Source organism: Enhydra lutris, unplaced genomic scaffold (assembly GCF_002288905.1).
Source record: "Enhydra lutris kenyoni isolate GAN:26980312 unplaced genomic scaffold, ASM228890v2 scaffoldscaffold65, whole genome shotgun sequence".
In the NCBI taxonomy this organism is placed as follows: domain Eukaryota; kingdom Metazoa; phylum Chordata; class Mammalia; order Carnivora; family Mustelidae; genus Enhydra; species Enhydra lutris.
In genome coordinates, this window is record NW_019154149.1 from 8372148 (window position 1) to 8397186 (window position 25039).

Here is a 25039-nt window from a genome sequence, read left to right on the forward strand (position 1 = left end):
GGGAAGTTCTATGAAGTGAATATTTGGGCACGCCTCTCTTTAGTCCTTGGTGTAGGACCTCGTACCCAGTGTGTTCTCAATGAACTTTTGTTGAATTGTATTAACAGAAGTGATCCTGACAATCTGTACCTTTGCTCATTGAGTTAAAGATGCCCTCATGATTCTTCAAAATGGGAGGAGACCTGGTGTACCCACTGTAGGTCATACCATATTTAATCTACTGAATTGTTTATTTGAAAAATATTTATTAAGTCCCCTTTATGCTAGGCACACACTAGGAGATGGTAAGCCAAAAAGACACAGTCTCTGTAGTCATCGAGCTGACACTGTAGTTGGGAAGACAGACAAGCAGCAATAACGAAACCATAAAGAAATAAACAATTCAATAAAAATGTTAAGAAATGTTATGAAGGGGACAAAGAAATATTTGAGCTGAGAACTTACGTCAGAAAAGTCATTCAACACCAGACAACAGAAACTTCTCAAAATTATAGTTTAGACGTGTTTCTCTCACATGGAGGAAATCTGGTGGTGAGCCTTCCAGGGTACATAGATTGGTTCCATGATGTTTTGAGGACACAGACACCTTTTAGCTTTCTGCTTTTCTAGGTTCTCCGGATTTAAAATGGGGCTTTCATACTTAGAGTCATGTCTTAGTCTTCCTTCTAGTCAGGAAGGAAGTGGAAAGAGGTAGAGGAAGGAGGCAAAAGGGCCCGCTTCCCACCTAAGTCAGCCCTTTGAAGAGCAATCCTTGGAAGCCCCAACTGCCACCTGTCATCGGCACACCAGTTACAAAGGAGTCTGGGACATGCTGTCTTTCAGCTGGACATGTGGCCTGAATAGAAAGAGGGTTTTGTTAGTAAGAAAGAGATACTAGATTTTAAACAGTCAGCTAGGAGAACGTGCAGGAGACTGGGGGGATGAGAAGGAGGTCACCATGTGAAGATTACGTGTACTTAGACAGTGAAGGCTGGGAGAAGCAGGTCTGGGAGAAAGGCAAGAGTCCGGCTTGGGACTCATTAAGTTTGAGATGGCTGTGCGGTTTGTGGCGGAGTTTTCTGGTTGCCATAACTCTGAGCTCCAGGCTGACATATGCGACTACTTACTTCTTGTGGCACCTCCAGGAATTCATAAAAGGACTTAACGGTTGGAAGGGAGAGCTTAGAGATTTCACTTGAAGATCTATAATGCACACACTTTTTCACTTAGGTGGGTTTTCTTTATGGAATTTGCTAAAAATAGTGAAGTTTTCTGAACGAACTTCCCCTCCTTCCCTCCCTCCCTTCCTCCCTTCCATAACTATCTGATGAGCACTTACTATAAGTAAAGCATTATTCTAAGTACTGGTGGTCCATATTAAGAACAAAACAAAGATCCCCATCCTCATGTAGGGTAGACTAGCAGGGCAAGACAGACAAGAAATACTGTAAAAGAAGCGAATTGTGTATGTCATCCTTTACATAAGTTTGAGAAAACATCATGGGTACTATGGTTATGGATTTTCATTGTGTTCATTTTCTCCACTGATTGCCTCATTGATGTCTCACATCAGTCGTGTGAGGCAGACTTCATTCCTCCCTTGAACAGATGAGGAAACATGCTGAGAATGTGGGTAAGCAAGTTCAGACCCTTGCTCAGGTGTCACCTCCTCCAGGAAGGCTTCCTGTTTAAGGGTCTGTCTCACCCATGAGACGATGAGATCCTTGACTAGAATGAGTTTAATCACTGGACCCCCTAACCCAGGACCTGGCATTTAGTCAACACCCAATGAATGTCCATTTGTTGAACAGAACTGGCTCAAACTCCCATACCTCGCATTTAATTGTCAGAGCCAGGATTTGATTCCATCCAAGTCTGTTGGACTACAAGCCCAAGTTCTGTAGTGTGAGCAGTTGCCGTGATACATCTATCTTGTACATCTAGATTTTATTTATTTATTTTTCAGACTGCCCTGGATTATTAATGAAATATTCCTGTATGTCTAGATTTTAGATAATTGTGTTTTCTTTAAAGATTTTATTTTTAAGTCATCTCTACACCCAACGTGGGGCTTGAACTTACGAACCCGAGATCAAGTGTCTCATGCTCCACTGACTGAACTTGCCAGGCACCCTGGTAATTGTGTAATTGTGTTTTCTAAAGCAGTCCCAGTTTCTTTTTTCTTTCCATTTTTTTTTTTTTTTTTTTTTTTTGGCTTAACGTAGTTTGCTTGCTTCAAGGTAAAACAAGTCGGACTCTCTAAGGCAAATCATTCTGCACAGAGGGCATTCTCTCTGTGCCCAAGTATTTCTTCTCATTCTGTTTAGTGAGCCAGCTTCCAGTTAACCGTGCCCTGAGGCCTGGGATAGAGACCTCAACTCTCTGCTCTTCTCTGAGGAGTTCATGATTAAGTCACTTGGTGACTTGCCATCAAAGGCTATAAAGCTATTAATTATTTAAATTAAGTGGGTGTTAAGAGAATATGAAGTCAGTTTTGCCTTGCCTGGAGACATCAGTGAATCGGAGAATATTAGAGCCGGAAGGGCCCTTAGTCATCCCTGGTTCAGTCCCCCTCACTTCCCAGGAAGAGGAAAGGGAGATTCAGGACAGAAAAGGCACTTGGCCAAGGCAAGCAGCTAGTGGCCCTGCCATCTGACTCCCACTCCAGCACTCTTTCTACTGTGTCATGCTGACACTCATGCAGCACATTGAAAGGGATTCTCACCCTGTACAAGGAATTGTGAATGGACTCTTACTCAGGAATAAAGAGGTGATTTGTTACAACTTAACCGGGTATTTCAAATATAGTAAGCCAAGTATCGTCAGCCTCCAACCTGGTTTGAAATAGCATTTGCGTTACCTGCCACCATTGTAGAACACAGGATAAAGGCAACTAGACTTTTCTGTTTTGATTCCTGAAAAAACATGAATGATTCTAATGAGGAAGCAGTGGGAAGCAGCCAAGAGAGCATAGACTTTGGAGTCAGGTGGCCTGGCATTGCACCATAACTTCATAACATACTCTGCCTTTGCTAAGAACCTTCTCGAAGCTGTTGGAGAATATGGCAGGTATAGGTTCGTACACTTGAGAGATGTGAGAAGGGCTTATGGCGAGGGAGATGACGACTTGGTCTGGATCTCTAGAGTGTGAGTTAATTCTTCTTGGTCTCTGTGGTCAAATTTAGACAGTGATTATGATCATTTGGAGCCATGTTGATAGACACAGCATTTGCCTCTACTTGGCCTTAGATGTGACCATTTCCTTTTGCTTTCGTAATATTTTGCTAATATTCAAGATATCACTCACGTTTTTTTTTTTTTTTTTTCTGGAACAGGATCTTGTTTAAATGGAAAGAAACCTGTATACTTGCACGCATGTGTATACATGTACACAACCACTGGGTGATTAAGTGATTGGTTCAGGAAGTACTTAATGTGCTTACTGTGCAAAGCACTAGGCCCTGGGGACGTGTTCTAATGGAATGATAAGGAAAAACAGATGAAGAAGGGGAAGAGGAAAAGAAGCAGAATGAATGAAAAGGTGCTCACTTATGGGCCAGCCATTGGCTGCTCCTGTATACACATTGTCTCCCCAGATCCTCACAGCGGGCCTGTAGGGTTGGTGCCATTGTCACGTGCCTTTTACAGTGAGGAACCTGAGGCCCGGTAAGGCTTAGCACCTCGCTGAGGATCACACGGTGAGCAGGTGGTAGAGCTTGGACTTCCGCTCCGTTGTGACTGGATCCAGGGCCCAAGTCCTTAGCAATCTTTGATGGGGATTAAAGAGGCAGTGTACTGACTGCTGGTGGGTAAAAGGCCTGTTTTTGGGGTGACAAAAATATTTTAAAATTAGACTATGGAGATAGTCATCCAACTCTGTGAGTTAATACAAAAGATAATTACATTGCATACTTTAAATGGGTGAATTGTATGGTATGTGTATCGTTATTTCAAAGCTGTTACTCTAAAAAGCAGGTTAACTTTGGCTAATGCTTTTTTTTTTTAAATTTTTTACTTTTTATTTTTTTTATTTTCAGCATAACAGTATTCATTGTTTTTGCACCACACCCAGTGCTCCATGCAATCTGTGCCCTCTCTAATACCCATCACCTGGTTCCCCCAACCTCCCACCCCCCCACCTCTTCAAACCCTTCAGATTGTTTTTCAGAGTCCATAGTCTCTCATGGTTCACCTCCCCTTCCAATTTCCCCCAACTCCCTTCTCCTCTCTAACTCCCCTTGTCCTCCATGCTATTTGTTATGCTCCACAAATAAGTGAAACCATAGGATAATTGACTCTCTCTGCTTGACTTATTTCACTCAGCATAATCTCTTCCAGTCCCGTCCATGTTGCTACAAAAGTTGGGTATTCAATCCTTTCTGATGGAGGCATAATACTCCATAGTGTATATGGACCACATCTTCCTTATCCGTTCGTCCACTGAAGGGCATCTTGGTTCTTTCCACAGTTTGGCGACCATGGCCATTGCTGCTATAAACATTGGGGTACAGATGGCCCTTCTTTTCACTACATCTGTATCTTTGGGGTCTAATACCCAGTAGTGCAATTGCAGGGTCATAGGGAAGCTCTATTTTTAATTTCTTGAGGAATCTCCACATTGTTCTCCAAAGTGGCTGCACCAACTTGCATTTCCACCAACAGTGTAAGAGGGTTCCCCTTTCTCCACATCCCCTCCAACACATGTTGTTTCCTGTCTTGCTAATTTTGGCCATTCTAACTGGTGTAAGGTGATCTCTCAATGTGGTTTTAATTTGAATCTCCCTGATGGCTAGTGATGATGAACACTTTTTCATGTGTCTGATAGCCATTTGTATGTCTTCATTGGAGAAGTGTCTGTTCATATCTTCTGCCCATTTTTTGATATGATTGTCTGTTTTGTGTGTGTTGAGTTTGAGGAGTTCTTTATAGATCCTGGATATCAACCTTTTGTCTGTACTGTCATTTGCAAATATCTTCTCCCATTCCGTGGGTCGCCTCTTTGTTTTGTTGACTGTTTCCTTCACTGTGCAGAAGCTTTTGATTTTGATGAAGTCCCAAAAGTTTATTTTCGCTTTTGTTTCCTTTGCCTTTGGAGACATATCTTGAAAGAAGTGGCTGTGGCTGATATCGAAGAGATTACTGCCTATGTTCTCCTCTAGGATTCTGATGGATTCCTGTATCACGTTGAGGTCTTTTATCCATTTTGAGTTTATCTTTGTGTACGGTGTAAGAGAATGGTCAAGTTTCATTCTTCTACATATAGCTGTCCAGTTTTCCCAGCTTGGTGGGTAATTCTAATTGAGAGCTTACTCTATGTTGTGCATGATGCTGAGAGTTTTATAAATATTATTTCATTAAATGTCGTAACAGCCCTGTGAAGTAAGTAGGCCTACCATAATCCCCCACTTTACAGATGAGAAGATTGAGGCTCAAGTAAACTGAGATACTTGCCTGAGATCACGTACCTAATAGGCATTGGAACCAGGACTCAACTCCATGATTATTTGACTCTAAAGCTTGGGCTTTTTCTGTCTCCCTAAAACAAGATAGAGATTGGTTTTCTTTTTGGTATCACAGAAATATGGCTTCAGTTTTTATTGACCTTAGAATTTATAATCATTTCTACTGCTAAAAGGTCATGGCCAGAAACTTCACAATGTTTCTGCCACATTACCACTCACATGTATTAGTTGTTCATGTAGGAGAAGCTGGTATGGGTGGGGTATTATCATCTGGCAGTTTAGTGATTAAAATTTAATATGTCAGGTATAAGCTGAAGATTGACAAATGCTTCGTGTCTGAGGAATTTAGAATAGGGAAATGTATTAGCTATTTATTGTGCTCACTTTTGATAGTACTGAAGCATTTTATTTTAAATGTACTACTCATTTTGGGTGTTCTGTTTTGTTTCTCTTATGTAAACTTTCCCCATTTATGACACAGAGCAGAATTTTTTTTCTAGAAATAGATAGCATTCATAAACTGAAACAGTTTCATTGGGGAGATTTTCCGTGGCACTGCGACAGACCGTCTTGGCAGAAATACTGGAATCCTATAAAATAGAGTTAATATTGATATACTTTAATCAAAAATTTCTGTTTAGAAGCAATAAAATTGCTCATTGTTAGGCAGCCTCAGTTCTCTCCTTTTCCCTCCTGCTAAAAACATCTTTAATCTTGGGAGTATGACGCTGTAACTCTCTATCTCCAGATTTTCCTTCTCTGGTAGTAATAGAGAGCTCTTTTTTTTTTTAACTTTATTGAAGAATAACCGACAAACACAATTGTATATAATTAAAGTGAACAGCGATTACCTAGATCAAGATAGTTAGCACATCAGTCACCTCCCATAGTTAACGCAGGTAACTGTGTGTGTGTGTGTGTGTGTGTGTGTGTGTGTGTGTGTGTGTGTGTTGAAAATGCTGCAGACCCACTCTTAGCAACCTCCAGGTGTATCAGACCGAATCGTTAACTATAGTCACCGTGCTGTGTGTTCTACCTTCAGAACTCATTCTTCTCATCCCTGAAGGTTTCTATCCTTCGACCTGCATCACCCTTTTTTCCCATCCCTCTGGCCCCTGGCAACCACCATTCTATCATGTGTCTGTGAAATCTTTTTTGGGGGGGGATTGTTTTTAAGGGGGCTCTCTGGGTGGTGATAGCACTGACAGTCACCCAGCCTTGCCTCACAGGGTGGTGTACGGTTGCTCCCAGCCCCCCTCTGATGACTGACAACACGATCATGGGGTTCATTTTGTTGTCTCAGTCCCCAGAACGCAAACATTTAGCGGTTTACCGCTCCTGAACTGGCCCGGCAAAGGGAGCCTCTACTGCTTTCGCCTCCAGGGAGGTGGGGAATCAGGAAGCTTGTGCTGGAGCACGGAGCTCCCAGGCACACCACTAGTGTGGGAGCTCGTGAGCACCGCCACCGTAGCCACGGCCCTTGTCTCTCAGCGGCCACACAGCAAACACCCGGACCCTGGAACATGGCTGGGGAGTGCTCGTGTCTCCACCACTCTGCTTGCCAAGGATGAAGAAAACAGAACCACTGACAATGTGGGAAGATGGCCTTGACCTCACTTGAGTCTTCCAAACCTTAGTATATAAATCAATGAATTAATGTACGTGTATACATATATGCCCCCACAAATACATGTACATACATATTCCAAATTTTAAATATAGTAATAGATTCAAAATCAGTGCACCCCATCTATTTATATAAAAATGTATGCAGCTTATTATGTTCTCCAGGCCGTGTTGTAGGCTTTTAGCGCTTCATGTGTGTTCACTCTGCTCACCCTCCAGAATAGGTATAATTATTACCCTCGCCTTTCAGGTGAGGAAACTGAGGCACAAAGAGACTAAAGTAACTCACACAGATTGTAAGCATTTTCACCTACGAGACTTATTTCATGACTGCACCTCCCCGTGGTCCTAGAATAGTGTTTTGCCCAAATGTTCAATAGATGTTTCCTGAATGAGTTGCATATAGATGTGTGTCTTTCCCTTCCTTGGGCCTTAGAGTTCTCCCCGAGAAACGAAGGGCTTAGACTCAATGATTTCTGAGTTGTTTCCAGCGTAAGCACCCGAGGACCCCTCGGTTGAGCTACGAGGGCACCTGCAAGTCGAGCCCCCATTGTCATTCTCTCCCTGCGCACCGGGCTCTGTTCTAAGCACTTAGTGTGTCTTGTTTCATTTGAAACTCGCTATGGCTGTTGTTGTCAATGCATTCCTGTTTCGTATGTGAGGAAATATGTGCTCAGAAAGGGGAAGTGACCGGTCCCTGGTCACCAGCGGCTCAGCTCAAATGCCAGATCATGTCTGTCTGACCTCAGAGCCTGTGCTCTTAATCACTTAGAAAGTGTTTTCTCAAAGAGAATGACGTCTGGGACATGGTTTTTGTCTTCTCCTCCTCCTCCCTTCCATATACTCTTTTTTTATCTTTACTCTTTACCTTCGTCATCATCGTCCCCAAACACCGCAGGTGCCCTGCTTTATATCTTACGATTCTCACCCTTTTCTTGGTATTGAAGTGAAGAATACTTTCTTGGTATTGAAGTGAAGAATACTTTTGTTGGTTTTGAATGCATCTGACATGTGTTGACAGCTGGGAGCCTTTTCCTTGCTGGGTTGGTTGTTAATAAACACTAATGAGCTGGCTCCGTCTCCCAGAGTGGGGACAGACACCACAGGACCTCGTCCTCACAGCTGTCAAGAGAATAAAAACTAGAAAACATTGTGGTTTCCACGCCATATTATTCCATTTCCCCCTTATGTTTATTATCTAATAGTCTTCTTTTTATAAAACCCATTTATTTTTGTAATAAAATATCCTTCCTTGTAAAGAAAGATCACCATGTATCGTTGTCGTCTTAAAGATCCATGTTTCTGTACGTGGAAGGAGATGTGAAAATACGTATTCAGAGGTATCACCCGTGGTTACATGTGGGTAGTGCAATGATGACTTTAGTTGATTCTATTTTCTTACACGTATATTCTCATTTTTTGATTCTATTTTCTTACATGTATATTCTCATTTTTTTTTTCTATCATGAGTCTGTGTGACTTCTGTAAGAACAGAAGAATGATAAAATGTTGGGGCGCCTGGGTGGCTCAGTCCGTTAAGCATCTGCCATTGACTCAGGTCATGATCCCAGGGTTCTGGGATTGAGCCCTGAGTTGGGCTCCCTGCTCAGCAGGGTATCTGCTTTTCCCTCCCCCTCTGCCTGCTGCTCCCCCTGCTTGTGCTCTCTCTCGCTCCCTCACTCTCTGTCTCTCAAATAAGTAAATAAAATCTTAAAACAAACCCTGAAATGTTGACTATGGTCTGTATTGGCATGTTTTTAAAGCTGAGTCCATCCCATGTCTTTCATCTGTGCCTGGTCTCTGAGCCCATCAGATATGACACTTTTCGGCCTCAGCCATCCAGGTGGACCCAGGGTCATGGGGCTTGAGGACCCCAGCAGAAGCCTGACTAGAACATTTGCCAGGCTGTCCAAATCAGAGAACTTCCTGTGACCAGACCTCTGTAGGCTTATGACTATTGACCTCCAGAATATATTTTTGTATGTGGTTTCATGTGCCTTATTTGATGTGGAAACAACAGAACTGGGCCTTTCTCAGATCTGTAACTCACAAGGGCCTTGAGAAGGAACATCATTTTATGTCACAGTTAAACACTGTTCCCCATCAGGAATAAAAGTATTACAGGTGATAACTAACATTTGGGCAAGATTTTAGAGTTTCTTTTTTTTTTTTTTAAGATTTTGTTTATTTATCAGAGAGAGAGAGAGAGAAATGGAGGGAGAGAGAGCATGAGCAAGGGGAGAGGAAGAGGGAGAAGCAGGCTTCCTGCTGAGCAAAGATCCCCATGTGGGACTCCATTCCAGGACCCTGGGATCATGACCTGAGCCTGAGCCAAAGGCAGACGCTTAACTGACTGAGCCACCCAGGCATCCTGGCCTTTAGAATTTCTATGGCCTATTCACTTCCATCATCTCATTTGGTCTTCAGTCTTCTAGATGGGTTAGGACAGGGATTGTTACTTAATTTTACAGATGCGAAAACTCAGGTCCAGAGTGACCAGCTAGGAAGTGGCAAAGCCAAAACTTGAATCCACACATCTCTGCTCTTACCACTTTGTCATAGGTTTTCATTGGTTAAATGAGATCATACTAGATATTCAATAAAATATGACTGCCTCTCCTTTCTTCCTTTTTATTACCGTTGTCCTTGTCTTTCTCTTCCTCCTTTCCTCCTCCTCTTCCTTCTTCTATTAAATATCTTTATGGGCATTTATATATTATAGATTTTGACATAATGAATATCTGTTCCCAAGGGAGCCTTCATCATTCCTATGGGCTAGAACCCCCAAAAGAGGAGGGGTGACATCAAAGACACAAAATCATCCTTCTCGTATTTCCTTCCCTCTCTTTCCTCCCTCTTCCCTTCCTCTCTCCATGGTTCTTTCATTCTTTAGTTAATTATATAAATGTTTATTTTAAACTCCCCTTCCCAAGATTCACTGGAGTCTCAGACTTAGCCCTGGCAGGTGGCCTGAGGGGGCAGCTTTCATAACCTGATCCTTCTCTTTTCCGCAGTGAAGGATAAATATTTCACGATCAGCATATTTTATCGATGGCCTAAGGCTTTCTGATTACTTTCCATCTGCGGGGCCTAGTTTATTTTGTTGCCTTGGCTTTTTATGAGGTTGCTTGTTTGTAATGTATTCATGACAAATAACCAGTTGCTTTTGTTTCAATGAAACTCCTCTTAGAAGAGCAAGTTACACTATGCTTCTCCCCCCACAACCATAATTTTAGGTATTACAAAATATCATCTATAACTACTATAAGGAGCTCAGTGCCCCTGATGCTACTGCCTAGCACGTGTCTCTCTAGATCATTCTGTGTTATATCTGTCAATAGACTTGTCCACACCCCTCCTCCTCGCTCTACCATGTATTCCTTGGGGGTAGGAATGCGTCTTAGTCACTTCCCTATCCCCAGGGTCTGATACATACTAAAAGTAAAAATCACAATGAGAAAATAACATGGCCTGTGTGCAAAGGAGAATTTATAAGCTTCTGAAGCCTTCTGGAAATATCCCAAGGCTTGAATTCTGCATCTGTTCAGTGGGTAAAATAGTGATTTTACACAGTAGCTTCTGGGTACTCTTGATCTCCCCCAGCTTCTCCTTAGTCTCCGTGGTCTCCTTCCTGTCCTTCAGAGCAGTCCTTGCAGTGGCACGTCCAGCCTCCTTCACACTTGGCAACGAAGAATTTTTAAAATCTGTTTGTAAACTGAAGGCCCATTTTAACTCGGTATAGCCTCTTTCACAAATTTTCCTTGGTACATTTGGAGTCCTAGCTAGATCTTAGAAGTTGTGTCTTTGTTCAACCTATTCTCTGAGCCCAGCCCAATAAAATGATTCATTAAAATATTAAAATCAGCTACCAGAAACCATAATGAGGATAAATATCTCAGAGGCCCAAATCAATGATCTCATGCTCCCATTCCATTTGCGAAAACTGGTCCTCCATCCAGCCCTAAGAGTTTGTAAGTGCGAGGGCCATAAGACCATTACAAAACCTGGGCTCCTGCAAGCAAAGCCTAACCTTTCCTTTAGAGCTTTATGGCACTAGTGTGGAACGAATTCATGTCGGAGGTATTGTGAGTGGTAGGCATGGATTTTAAACACCGCCCCTGTGGTGGGCAAGCTGGATGGCCCTGGGGAAGGGGGTCACCAGACTTCTGTATGGCTTGGTGGAGTCATCTGACAAATGAAGGGTAACCAATCTTGAGTGCCACTGTGGAGTTCCCAGGGCCGCTCTAAGGGGCCTCTGGGTCTGGAATGTGCCCCGTCCACTGGAGGGCGCTGTCGCACACAGGGCAAGGATTTGTCTTGGGGTGGCTCCTCAGTCATAGATCTTACATTAGAGGCATAGATTTGCTTTAGCTTGACAAACATACAGGATTAGCCTTCCCATGCCCTGTCACTCACATCACTTCTGGAATCCTGCTGTTGCCAACGGAAGCCAACCGAGTGTTTACCCTCAGGTGCATATGAAGCATGCCATCTTTTTTTTTTTTTTTTTTTTTTTTTACACAATGGAAGTGATTTTGAAGAATCAAATGAAATCACAGAGTTGTACAGCAACTCATATTTACTTAAAGGAAGTTCACTCTTTGCGGGAAACTCAAAGTGAAACCTGCTGAATAACTCGATAGAGGAAAATGTCCTATTGTAATGGAAATAATTGTCTTCTATCTCTTCTATAAATTTAGATTCTTTTATATTTTTTTGTCGTCATACCAGCCTGTAATGTATTCCAAAGTATTAGAATGTAAAAATCACGTGTTCTCATATAATCTAGAAAGATGATGATGTGGTTTAAATTTTCAGTAAATAAAAAGCAAATATTTAGTTACTGTGGTAGAAGTTGCTCTTATTTATGTTCATGCTCAATCTTATTGGCTCCTTGCTATTTGATAGGTGTCATGAGGGTGAACTAGAGTTGTTTGCCTTGTATAGAGTTTGGAACGAGTCATGGAGCTGGGAGTCACTCAGCAAATTAGTAGAAAGGCGGGGATTAGAACTCAGGCTCCATAGTTCCCCACGCAGTGCCTGTTCCCTGCATGACCCAATCCCTTCTGCACACAACACCTTATGATCTATGCATGCCAGATAGTTACAGGTTGAAGAATGAATGGATCATCAATAGGTTTTCTTTTTTAAACAGAGGAGCCTGGGGCACCTGGGTGGCTCAGTGGGTTAAGCCTCTGACTCTAGGTTTCATATCAGCTCATGAACTGAGGGTCTGAAGATAGAGACCCCCAACAGGCTCTGCGCTTAGCAGGGAATCTGCTTCTTTGCCTCTCTCTCCCTCTGCTCCTCCCCTCCTCTAAAATAAATAAATGTTTAAAAGAAAGTGGCCAGGAGCCTTGGGTCCAGGGCCTTTGTACCTGAGACCTGTTTAGTGTGGCCCATATGGAATCCTAAGGAAGAACAATGTTGATATTAATAATGGCCTTGACAAAACATCATAAAGAATCAGAGAATTTTAAATGGGAAAAAGGTGAAAAAATTGAAAATCATACAGGACACTGTTGAGTAGCGCAACTCAACATAATTTAAACCAGGTTTGGGCAAACTTCTACAAAAGGCCACGTAATATGTTTGAGGCTTTGTGGACCATCCGGTCTCTGTTCCACCTGCTTAACTCTGCCATTGTGGTATGAAACAAGCCAGAGATCATACAGAAACACATAGCCATGTCTGTGTTATAATAAAACTTTATTCACAAAATAGGTGGCAGGCTGAATTTGGTTAATGAGCTGTAATTTGCTGGCTTCTGAGTTAAACAGTCCTGGTTTCACAGGCATGCAGGAAATGGCCAAGCTCAATTTAGGGTTGAGCAGTCCAGTGTTGCCCAATGTCCCTGGTTACCCTTGGGTGTGCCAAAGGCCACATTTCTCGGAGGGTATTCCTTACTGATAGCCTGCCTATTAAGTTTCACTGTTCTTTTTGGAAACCCAGCTTAAGAAGTATTTTGAGCAGTGAAGTCACAGCAGGTAATATGCATCTCAAATGTAATGACAAGAAGCCCCAGCCTTGGCCTCACCAAGTTCCAGGCCCTATAAACTGCTCCTCTGAACTTAACCCCCTGCCCCCCACATTGTTCTTCCCATTTAGTCAGAGGCATGTCTTCATGGTGATCATGAAGTTGATCATGGTGGTTGGTATTTACTGAGGAACTTCTATGTGTCAGGCAACTTACCTGACATTAATGCATTTTCCCCCAGAAGCTCTCATTTATTCATTTATGTCTCAAAAGCCTGCCTTTGGGAACGTGGGTCCTTGGTCAGATCTTGAGCTGTGAAGTTTGTTCTCAGTACCTCTTTGTAAGTCCCCATACCCGTTGGTCCTGTGTCTAGCACACTTTGTTCGATGATAGACCTCAAGGAAGGTTCCCCAAAACTCTCGATATTAATACATTTTCATCGTTGAAGTTTTACCACAAGCCTGTGAGGCAGATAGTATCATTTCTTCCTTTTTTTTTTTTTTTTTTTTTTGCTGGGACACAGGCTCAAAGAGGTGTAGTGACTTGACCAAGGTCAAGCAGCAAGTAAGTGGCTAAAGCAGATTGGAAGTCCAGGCCGGGTGAAGATAAAGTCTGTACTCTTTACCACCGCACCACACTTCTATCTCCATGCCTGGTTCTCGAGGGTGTCATCTCCATCTTGCTCTGAATCGGGGTTGGAGAATCGTTTCTCACTTCTTCCTGTCCCATGTCCTTGACCTCTTCCCACTTGGACCGCCAGAGTGGCTCCCAGCTGGCCTCAGCACTCCTGAGATATATTTCACATTCTACACAAGTTGCCTCTGGTCTATTTCAGAACATTTTTATCACCTTGAAAAGAAGCCCCAAACCCTCCAGCCATCATACCCAACCTCCCCCTGTTCCCCCTCCCTCCAGCCCTAAGCAATCACTAATCTACTATCTGTCTCTACAGATTGCCCTGTTCTGGACTTTCATATAAATGGGATCCTAGAACATGTGGACTTTTGTGGCTGGCTTCTCTCTCATTCAGCCTAATGATGTTGAGTTTCCTGATGTTTCCGAGGTTCATTCCTATTGTAGTGTATATCAGTATGCCATCCTTTTTTTTAATGGCTGAGTAATAATCCATTGTACGGATAGACCATATTTGTTTATCCCTTCATCCCACTGATAGACATTTGGGTTATTTCCACCTTTTGGATGTCATGAGCTAATTGGCCTCTTAAATGTATTCTGCATAGTACTCTCGGGCTAATTTTCCTAAAGTGCAGCTCTCAATCATGTCACCCTCTGATTGAAAGTCATTGCTGATTTCCAGTGCCCTCTTGGACGTTGTTTAGGCTCCCGTGAGTTTGGATTTTGTTGTGGGAAGGTGTGGCACGCAGTGGGTTCTTATGCTGGGGGAGGGATGGCAAGGGAGCGGCGCTTTCCTGGGCATGGAGCCTTCCCATGATGGTGCAGCCTCTGCGAGCTCACCCTCCCTTTGCGCCAGCCAAAGCTTTCGCCTCTGTTCCTGCCCATTTGGTCCTCAGCTCCTGGGGCTGCACACTGGGAGAGAGAGGCTTCCCTCTGGATCTCATTTGGTTTGCTGGACTGGGAACCGCTTGAGGTCAGGAATCAAGTGTAAATGATAATCCTGATTGCAAGTATAGTAAGAATACTTACCCGTTGAGCCTATGTTATGTGCTAGGCCCTCTACCAGGTCTTTTGATAGGTTAACTAGCCTGGGAGGTCCTCAGGTCCCTACTATTATTCCAATTACATAGATGAGGAAACAGGCTCCCAGAGAGAATATAAGTAACTTGTATTTGATGACCGGGTAGGTCAATCCTCCGGTCCATCGGATTCCAAATTTGTTGTTCACAATGCCGCGCTGGCAAGGATGTATTTTTCTCTTCCTGCTCTTGCTCCGCCTCCCCCACCCCTGCATCCCCCTCCTTAGCTTTTTCCAACCCCCCTCCGTCAGCACACATCACTCCCATTTTGCAGATGAGGAAATCAAGGCCCAGGCCAGTTAGGTGTGTTCTCCACGGTTACGTTTTCAGTAAGTGCTGAAGCAGGGACTTTAAAATTAGAACTTCTATCTCTAAGCACATTTCTACTCTCCCCGACTGTACGGTGGCATTAGTGTATGTTAGAGCTTCAGCAAGCTGTTTGATGGTGATAATTATCATGTTATAAAACAGTGGGGAGGAGAGGAGGCACATACATAAACAAGTAAGGGAACTGTAAGATACTATATTGTGGTGAGAATTATAAATGCCGTAGAAAATGCAGAAGAGAAAAGTTATGAAACTAGGGAACACTGATATTGGACGTCAGTTTAGTGAGGCAGAGAGGGGGAGGGGGGAAGAGATTGACATCTTCCTCGGGCGCCATTCTCCCAGACCAGCCCTCCCCATGCACCCCAGTTCTCTAACACTCTGGGCACTGGTCTCACCAGCACTGGGGCAGCTGTTAGGAAAGAAACAGCTGCATAATAATAGAAATTGGTGGTTCTGTGATATGCTTCTGTTTCTCAAAGGGACAGGCCAAGGACATTATACATTTGGATGATGTCTGTCGGAATTACTTGAAGTTCTATTTTAAATGAGTTTGTTGCGGTGAACGAATCAACACCGTTTCCAGCGACTGTAATTTGCGGGAGAGCTCACGCAAGCAACCATCGAAGCATCAAAGCGTGAGTCACGCACAGACATAGTTCTGGCGAAGCTCGTGGTTGTAACAAGTCAGCGCTCCCACTAAGGGCAGCGGCCCTAAGCAGAGGGCATGGCCTGTGTGGGCTCTCCTCTTTCCTCGTTCTGGTTCTGTGGTGTGAAATTTGGAAGCAGACTGCACAAGCCTGAGCTACAGGCTCCAGCCGAGTTTAGAACAGGCCAGCGCCATAAGGAAGCGTAGATAGCTGTGTAGACTGCCTTGGAAACCTGCTTCCAGGCGCTTCCCCCGGGAGACCACAGGAAGGAAAGCAGCCATCACAGAGGCCTGGGCCTCCAACAGGGCGAGCCTGGGCTGGTCTGGAAGCCTACCATTGCTCTGGGCTCTGTTTGGCATTTCTCTGAAAAGTCTTTCTCTGTCCTCAGAACAATCCACTTGTAAAACCTACTTGATTTTGAAGAATCTGTCCTTGTCTAGGTACTTAGCTTCTATTCCAGAGTCCTGTTTTCTCCTCATCTTCTGGAACCGTTCTGTACTAACAGTGTCATTGAGTTGTTCAGGGACATGTCTGGCGGCCTGCTCAGCTGTAAACCGATTGTAAAGATCTACAATTAATTTCATTCACAGCAGTTTTAAAGGGAAGAGATTGGGGCATAATGCATTTTTTTTCCCATTGCAGAAGCATTTTATAGTTATTCTGAAGATTTTGTACTTCCTCAAATTCCATTTTTTATTCCTCAAGTATAATAGCTCTCTCAGTTCTCTTGAAAGGCGAAATAATACCCCGTTGAATATTCTCTTTCAAAATTGCAAACCTGTTTCTCACCTAAAACTATGACACGGTATCGGATTAAGACCCACAAATAATAGCACGTGTTCGAGACACATGCTGCGGTTGGAGTAACAGTAAAATAACTTGCACCTGTTTGTAGGTGTTTGCAGCCAACTATACAATAGCTTTTGGCTTCAAGGATGATTAAAAAGTGCATTTATTGATTTCTAACCAAACCACTATGTTAATCATCTCTGGCAGCGCAGTGGACTGTTGGCTTCTTGTCAGAATGGCTTTGAGGAGAATGCGGCCTTTTGTTCTTCTCAGGAGAGGTCAGAGTCAGGTCTCTGAGGTCATTGGACTTATGGGTTAGCAGCAAAGTTTCCCCAGTCGTGGTGAACCTGTTCCTTTTGAAGGGACGTGAGTCATGTTTGGGGACTGGACAGACTCAGAGCATCTCCACCTTACTGAGATGCTAAGCCATAGCAGCTACATTTCTTGGCTCATGGTATTGTGGGGAAAGTTTCTTCCACTTGGGTCAGGGAAAGGGGCTCACATACAAAGTTTCCCTTTGGCATATGAGAGATCACATCCCTTTACCTCTGAACTATTTCCTTTGTTTTCTTTTCTTTTCTTCTTTTTTTCAGAGAGAGAGTGGAGGAGGGTCAGAAGGGGAGAGAGAATCTTAGACAAGGGGCTCGATCTCACAACCCTGAGATCATGACCTGAGCCGAAATAAAGAGTTGGACACTTTACTGACTGAGCCACCCAGGTGCCCCTGAGCTTTTACTCTTCAAAAAGAGGGAATTATGGGGCGCCTGGGTGGCTCAGTGGGTTAAAGCCTCTGCCTTCGGCTCGGGTCATGATCCCAGGGTCCTGGGATCAAGCCCCACATTGGGCTCGCTGCTCAGTGGGGAGCCTGCTTCCTCCTCTCTCTCTGCCTGCCTCTCTGCCTACCTGCGATCTCTGTGTGTCAAATAAACAAATAAAATCTTTAAAAAAAAGAGGGAATTATGAAGCCTGTGAGCTTTCTTGGCTAGTGGATGGATCCTATTTTTTGCAGGCGTTCATACTTTTCAAAGGGAAAAAAAAAAATCTTCTCTTCCACCATTCGGGGTTTGGTTTACTGATCACATTCCCAGTGTTGTTTCCTGTCAGTGCCCCTCAGAGCCTCTCACTCTTTTGAACTGTCTTGTCATCCCCACTTCTTCCTTCTTTCCTTTCCTTCTCCTCTCCTTCCTGTCTTTGGTCACTCCCTCTCTCCCCCTTCTTCTGTCTCTCCATTTCTGTCACCGCTGGGTGCTAGGATGTCCTTACTGAGGACCCAACTTGGTAGCCTTTCCTTACCACCTTTGTCTTCTGCTGGAGTGTCCTTAGTACATGGTCTGTGGAACATGGCGAAGTTGTGATCTAAGTTGGGGCTGTCTGCTCTGTAGCCCCGGCTGATACCCAGTCTTTTGTGTGTCACAATACACACACTGTGAGGGCTTCCAGCCCCAAACAAGTTGTTTTGCCTTGGTGCTGGATACTATGTGTGTGTGTGTGTGTGTGTGTGCGTGTGCGCACACCTGCACACACACGCACGTGTGTACTTGCTTTCCCCAGTAAGGATCAGGATGACCCCCATGGCTATTGCATTATTCTGGGAATACGCTTGGGCCCACTGCACCCTCAGATCTGCCTGTCAGCTGCTGCTGGTTCTTTGGTTACGGTTCTGGGCTCATAAGACTTATTCATCTAGGAGTAAGCTGTTATTTTCATGACTAGAGGTCTTCTAATACAGCAGTTTTCATGCATTTTTGGTCTTTTGCTCTGTATTCTTTTAAGAGGATCGATCTTTCTTTCTCTCTCTCTTTCCTTTCTTTCTTTCCTCTCTCTCTTTTCTTCCTTCCTTCCTTCCTTCCTTCCTTCCTTTCTTTCTTTTTGAATCCTCACTGAAAAAATCTTATGCCGAGTCCAGTATGCCCAATAGGTCACCCTGGGGCTGCTGTGTTTGGGGTGTGGGTGGGAAGTTCAGCGCTGGTCTTCCTCCTCCCCGACCCCAGCGGCCCACTGAGGGATTCCATGAAGAGTGCTACGGGTCTTTGGAGCAGAGTTTGAAATTTCCCTGGGCTGGTCCCCTTCCCTTTCAATTCATAGTTGAGATCCGGAGAGCGCGGGGGCCAGGGGGCATGCTACAGAAAGGCTCAGGGGCAAAAGGTCAAAGTGTCATGCCACTAGGAGCCCAGTCATTGGTCCCAAACAAACCAAAAAGGGAACCCTTGATTCTACATCCGTTATCAGTATTCTGACGGCTGTGTGGCCGGTCTTGGGGCGGAGGATGTAGAATTATGGTTCTTTCTGAGACAGAAAAGACCCTCTCCCCTACCATCCGCCACTGCCAAAGGCCCAGACAGACCCAGCCCCGGACAGCAAATGGACAGGTTACCATGCCTTTCTTAGACATTATTTCAGTAAGATTTGTTCTTCTCTTACGAGGATGTTATTTTCTGTGTTTATTCTAAAAAGAAAGGCTAGGTCAGTGAGACCCAGTAAATGAGTATTTACTTGATACATTTGGCTCTGTTCCTCTAATGCCTGGGCTAGGACAGGCTGTGCTTGCAGGCACGGAGTTGCCAGACGTAGCCAGGCAGGGGGCCGAGATGAGACCACCAGTTGTAGCCACGGGGGGCCCAAAGAGAGCTGTTCCACCATCCACTACGAGCTGGTACAGAGAGAGCAGGGCTGTCAGGAAAGGGGCTCTGGGGAAAAGTTTGCTCGCAGAGGGGTGGCCTCATGGACAGGGAGCTGGGGGGCACGCTCTGTGCTCTGTTCAGACTCCTCTTTCTCTCGCCTTTTCCTCTGTCCCTTGTGGTGATGTAGTGGGCTTCCCACCACAGCCCTCCACCAGCTGTGCTCACTGTCCCGGCACTGTCCCAGGCCCTCCTGGCCCTCACCCAACCTACCAGGACAGCACAGCATTCATCTTTCTGCCTCCAAGTTTTTGTTTTTTATTTATTTTTCATGTTTATGACGAAATATACATATGGAAGGCTGCCTGTGCCATATTCATAAAAATGAAAAATAATTAGAGTTAAAAAATTAAAATGAACCCCCCCAGCTCTACCCTATAGCCTGGGCAGTTGAACAAGACTGCCTGGCTTTTAGAAGCCTGCTAAACTGAATAAAATTCTAATAATTTATAAGATTCTTTTATTCTCTATAATGAATCAAAGCATTAGCAAATTGTGAACGTTTTATTTCTTCCTCTCCAGTCCTTCTGCAATGTTTTCCGTTGTCTCGCCTCACTGTACCAGCTCAGACCTGCAGGAGGGCCACCAGCCCAAGAGTATATCCCGGACATTCCTGTTTTGTTCCTGATATTAAATGGAATTCTTAGAATATTTTACCGCTGAGTTATCATGCCTCCCAAGTATTTTGTATGGATAGCTTTTATCAGGTTGCTAATAGATTTTATTATGCATGGATGTTGATTTTTATCAAATGCGGTTTCTGTACCTTTTGAGATGTTCATATAGTGTAGTTTTTTGTTTTTTGTTTTTCTTTCTTTTTTAATCCTTTGAAACAATGCAGTGCTTTACACTCCTAGAATTTTTAATGTGAAAACAAACTTAAGTTCTTGGAATTAACCCAGCTTGGTCATGATTGATTTTCTTGTTTAGACATTGCTAGATTTCATTTGCTGGTATTTTGTTGGGCGTTTTTACATTTCTTTTCGCAAGTTAGGTTAGTATGATTTTTTTTCTTTCTCTATTATTCTTGTTTATTTTGGTGCCAAGGCAAAAGTAGCCTCATAAAATGAGTTGGGAAATATTCCTTTCTTCTATTCTCTGGAATTGTTTGTATAAGATTGGAATTACCTGTTTCTCGAATGTTTAGTAGCTCTTGCTTGTAAAAAAAAACCCTCTTGGGTCTGGCATTTGTTTAATATGATGCTTTAAATTTTTTAAATGCTTATAGGGCCATTCTTGGGTCAATTAAAAAATTTATGGTTTTCTAGTAATTTGCATATTTTATTGAAATTGCTGAATTTATGGGCATCAAGTTGCTCATAACATTATCTGATCTGTTGCATCTACAGCTTATCCCCCTTTTAATTTTTTTTTTTTTTTTTTTTAAAGATTCTATTTATTTATTTGACAGAGAGATCAGCAGGCAGAGAGGCAGGCAGAGAGAGAGGAGGAAGCAGGCTCCCCTAGAGAGCAGAGAGCCCGATGCGGGGCTCGATCCCAGGACTCTGAGATCATGACCTGAGCCGAAGGCAGCGGCTTAACCCACTGAGCCACCCAGGTGCCCCGTCCCTTTTAATTTTTAGTATGTTTATTTGCCCCTTTGCTTTTAGTATGGTTCCTTCCTATTTTGAAGTCCACATAGTCTTGCTCTCTATTAAAAAAAAAAGAAATCTATTTTCTTATCTATTACCATGTGTTCCAGCCACACTGGATTGCTGTCTTTCTCTTGATGGATTCGTAATTTCCTGAAGCAATGCCTTCATGTATGGCCTCCCCACCATTTTGATCATTCTTCACTCCATCTTCATCCTTTGAACTACTTGTTTCTCAAGGCCCATCTCAAATTCCACTTGTTTTATGAAGCTTTCTCCTATTTTCCCTCAAACAGGCTAGACAGCTCCTCCTCCTGGGTGAATCGCACATCCCCCCACCAACTTCTCCATAGCAATTCTCATGTTCTGTGTTATTCTGAATGAGTGGCTCACGTGTGTGCCTCTCGAAGGTGACACCCTGTCATACCTATGCCTGTGCTGGAAGATCCTAGCAGAGAACAGCTCGGGAGTCTGTTATGTTTGACTGTACTGAATCAAACTGGTGTAACCGAATAGGTATTCATCCTTTGGCAAAATGTAAAGGTAAAACATTGACACGTAGGCCACATGGTGCAATCCTGGCTAACGTGAAGCTGTCCTTACCTCTGAACGCTCCCCTTTCCCTTTCCTCCCTGGTCTGAGGAAGCAGAGGAGGCCTTAGACATGGACACCACACCTCTCATGATATTGAGGAGACGTGGACAAGGAACTTCTCTTAGAGGGAACGAGGACGCAGAAAAGTATGGCTGGCCTACCATAGTTGTTGTGCTTTACTTAATACCTGCAAAGTTCCAAGTATTGCGCCAGGTCGTATGTAATCTTCGTACCAACTCAGAGACGGGGGTGCTGTTGCCATCTCCAGTTTTACAGAGAAACTGAAGTTCAGAGAGCAGAGGCGATCTAGCCAAGGTCACTGGAAGTGGCAGAGCTGAGATTTGAAGCAGGGTCTGACTCTTTTCTTCGACCACCCAATCTGTCTGTTCTTTATGATGGCCTCGCACAACCTCAGCGATGGATTGGTCACCTGTTGGGGGGGTAGCTTCTGCCTGGCTCCCACTATGCTATGGTCAGCTTTTCAGGTATTTTAGTGGCCACATGTGACCTCCTGTCTGCTGACTGATCTTGGAAGCTGCTGGAATGAGGTAAGAATACGTGTGGCTGCTTGGGCTGCTTCCTGTCCCCACAGCATCTCTCTCTATTCCCTGACTTGGAGCTCAGATTTGCTCCTTTTTTCTCCATTTGTATTTTTACATGAGCCTGAGGGGGCTACCCCTCGCATCCTCTACCAAGCAGAGTGACTTTGGTCAAGTCATTTCATCTTTCCCAGCCTCAGTCTCTTCATCCATTGGTAGAGATAAAAATGTTGGGAGGATCCAATGGGGTAATTTGTGTCGAGGCACCCAAATGTGATGTATGTCGTTCTCTGGCCAGTAGCAGTGTGATTGCTCATGATTGGAAAACTCAGAATATAATAAAATTCAGTTGCAAAGGATTGCTATCAGAGCAGATGCCATCGTTGTGGTCCTGTATGCATCCCCTAAGCCCGGAGTCCCGAGTGACACCCAGCATGTGCATCTTGGCTCCACGGAAACCCAGTAGGCTGGGGCCGCTGACACTTCAGCGGGCTGAGGACACTAGTTGTCCTGGCCCAGAAGAGCGGGTTGGAAGGGTAACTCCAGCCCTGCAGTGTGGATTCTGGGACCATACCTTCCTTTGACATCCATGCTATAGCTTCCCAAGGACTGTGGTAAGTCCAGAGTCCCCTTCGGTATCTTCGAGAGCCCCCCCTGCTCCCTGGCAGAGGTGGGAGCTTGTTTCTACACTGTCCCCAGGCTCTCCTCGCCAGAGCAGATGGTTTGAAGTACACATGAGCATCTCTGAAGGCAGCTGCCAGGTGGAACTGTCCGAAAGTTGTGTGCACATGCAGGGCGGTAAGTAGGAATTATTAAGGGACAACTCTGAAGACAAGAAATCCCAGGGATGTGTGCGCTGGGCTGTAATTGTGATGACAGCTATCCCCAGCCCGCTGGAGCTGTACCACCTGCCTGGTGTGATGCAGAAGGCTGACTTGGCCCATGAATTTTACATCTCTGTTCCTAGGGATGACTTTGCTGGTGGCAGGTTCTGGTAAACCCTACCCCACAGGTGTTTGCAGCATGCTCCCATGCTCATCTCTGGAAGACTATTATTTCTGTTGCTGCTGATCACTCCAAGCTCCTCTGCTTGTTTGTGGGTGTTCCATTTTTAGTCTAGTCTTGTTAAGAGTTGTGAAGCAGATTTTGTTATAAGAAGATTTTGTTATAGATTTGAGATGTGTTCTCCTGGTGGTAGACAAGGTTTTATCAAGTAATACTCCTTCTCTGAAGATCCATAACTCCTCTTAGGAGAGAAAACCAAATGCACCTAGTTCATTGTCAGCAGCTGTCTTCAATGAAATGGGAAGGTTGTGCAAATTGCTCTGAGTAGGTCGAATGTAAAGACAGAGTGCTGAGGACTGGTCTCCCTGGTGGGGCTTTTGGGTTTCTTGCAGCATCTAGGAGCTTAGGCGATCTCCCTCTGCACTGTGCCTCCCGACTACTTTTTGTGGAGTTTCAGTTGGTAAATACTTCCGAATGGACATATCTAATTGTCAAATAACTTCTTTTGTTAGCTTTGACCCTGGGAGGCAGGTGCCTTTTGTTGAGGATTGGTGCCTCAAGAAGCTCCAGCTAGAGCCAAGACCCAGAAAAGCAGTGGCCGCAGACAATGGCATGCAATTGCCCATTTGACCCGTGGTGAAAGGTCTGTTGTCTGGAAGGGGCTGGCTTCTGCCTGCACATCCCATCCCTAGACTCCTCCCTGAAAAAAAAAAAAAAAAAAAGCGAGCAGTAGAAATGTGTTGATGAGGTTATAAAGTTTAGCAGGAGCCAAACACAGCCCAGAGTAGAGGGATGAGTATTCAGAAGCTAGGCAGTCAAACCCCTTCAGGGAGCAAGAGCCCCTAGGGGGTCCGGTGTGCATGAGCTGGGACCACGTACTGCTTCAGATCACCGAGGGGCTGCTCAGCAATTAAGCACAGACCTAGTGGAAGAGAAGGAAAACTGCCAAGCATCCCCCCTTCTCTACACTTCCCGGGTCCCCACCCCGCTTGAGGCGACACTCATTCCCTCCTGTCTGTACTGTTGCGACAAACTGTTCTCCCTCCTGACTGTTCTCCCACTTCCTGCCTCTCTTTTCTTGGGCCTCTTCCTGAACTCAGATATTTACCAGAAAGCTGTGGCAAGATGCATCTTTCTGAGGCTGGTTGTAATTGCCTCCATCTCGTGCTCAGACTCCAGCAGCTAAGGGGCAGTCTGCTCTCTTTCACCTCCTGTCTGTGGGCTTCCAAACCAATGGAACAGTCTTTGGTTCCTTGGTTCTCCCTCACTTCCACTCATGTCCAGCCAAATTGGAAACCCACCTGCTTCCTGAACACACCTGAAAATTTTCTCCCTCTGCCATAGTTGTTTACCTAAATGTGTTTCTTCTTCTCATAATTTTACCTGTTGTTTGCGGATATCATCTCCTTTACAAAGCTTTCCTTGACACCCTGCCCCCCACTGGAAAGGATTCTTCTTCCTCTGAACTCACCTAGTCCAGTGCCATTAAACTTCCTTCTTGGCTCAAATTCCTGTTGCTTGTGACTTGCCTGTCTCCCTCATTGGACAGTGAGCTCCTTGAGGGCCAGGGCCTGTGTTGGATTCATTGTCACATTCCATCTTGGGGGCACTAACAGAGCCCTTGGTAAATGTTGGAGGGGCCCCACCTGCCACTCTGAAAAGCTTTCAAAAACCCCAAGCTTCTTTGGGAGGCTGTGAAAACACATTGCTCCCCGTCTCAGGACTTCAGATGTCTGGTCTACCAATTGGGGTTAGGGCGGTTGGTTTGTAAAGTTTGTTTGCCAAGGCCATGGCCATCTCCAGTGTTCCATGAGCCAACTTTACAAGAAGAGTTCGTGTGACTGCGTTTTCTACTTAGAGCCCAGGTTGTTCCTTCACAGTATGGGCTCTTGCTACCTTCTGCTATCTTTGTATAAGGACAGAAACCAAGGGACAGCCTCTGTTCCTTTGTTTTCTGGGACCACAGTTCTCTCAGTATTTCTAGTGCCTTTCTGATTTGTGACCCTGGAAACCAAGGCAGTGTTTTACAGTGGTGCACAATCTGCCTAACGTAGTTGTAAGGCAGGTCGAACGTTCGGCACAGTGTCTGGTAAGCACTCAGTCAAG